Genomic DNA, 1,112 nt, shown 5'->3' with positions numbered 1-1,112 from the left:
CTGATCTGTAAACAGTTCATTATTTTACATTTCTCATCTGTTCTAACAAAAATACATGCAGAGGTCATGTGACTCATTCAGCATAACAGAGACTGCGGCCCTTTCTCAATTCTCAAGTACGCGAGTCCATACTCCCGTGCGCTCTCGGTGAGCACGGACTCGCGATTTGTACAATTGGAACACCAGCGTACTTGATGATGTCACAGGTCCGGAGTTTTTACTGCCGTCCCCTTTTAATTTAACTGTGAGTAATAATTTATGAAGCTTAACTTTAATCACAGCCAAACCGGTTTACTCAGGAACAAATAAAACACTGAAATAAACCAAACATTAACATTTAAAAGTGACCTAAGTGACTTATATATCATGTTTAACCTCAGTAGTGAAATAGTGTACATGTACATACGTGTACATACCTTAATAAAAACAAGCAGGTGAGATGTTAGAACGCTTTTATTTTTATTTTAGTGGACATTCAATACAATAGACAGCTACTGGGGTTTGTTTAACCTGAGTAGTGAAAATACCGCGGGGGGGGGTTGAAAACGATGTGCGGGAGTCCGCTGTTCTCACCGGCTCTAATAACCCTCGACCTCGCTGTCTTCTATGGCGCTGGCGGGTCAGAGACGTCTCCGAAAGCGTCGGAGTGCATTTGAAAATATATGATATATTGATAAATCGAGCAGATATTTGAAGTTTACACAGCTACATTCTCGCTTGAAAATAACTTAAAAGTTTATTTTGTGACAGAAAGAGTAATATTTAAAAGTTTTTAGCCCCGCTCGTCCGCCATTGCCGCGTTTGAGTTTTGGACAAAATGCATTCTGGGATATTTAGCTGTACCAAGTCCACACAAGTCACCACCGATGCATGCTCGATAAAACAGACGGAGCGAGAACACATCCGGGACTTTTTCGCGTTCTCGCCTTGATGCCTACTTCGAATTGGAACAGTACTTTGTCTCCGACTGATGACGTATCACGAGTACACGAGAACGCAAGTACGCACAAGTACGCATATTGAGAAAGGCCCTGGGTTTGGCAGGTAACCTGTATTCTTTATAATGGTCACTAGAGGGGGATAGCTGCGTGTAGAAGGGTGGAGATGACTTC

The sequence above is a fragment of the Pundamilia nyererei genome, unplaced genomic scaffold (assembly GCF_000239375.1).
Source record: "Pundamilia nyererei isolate P.nyererei 1_Seehausen unplaced genomic scaffold, PunNye1.0 scaffold00477, whole genome shotgun sequence".
Taxonomy (NCBI): domain Eukaryota; kingdom Metazoa; phylum Chordata; class Actinopteri; order Cichliformes; family Cichlidae; genus Pundamilia; species Pundamilia nyererei.
The sequence above is the reverse complement of the archived record's forward strand: the minus strand, read 5'-3'. Positions refer to the sequence as shown.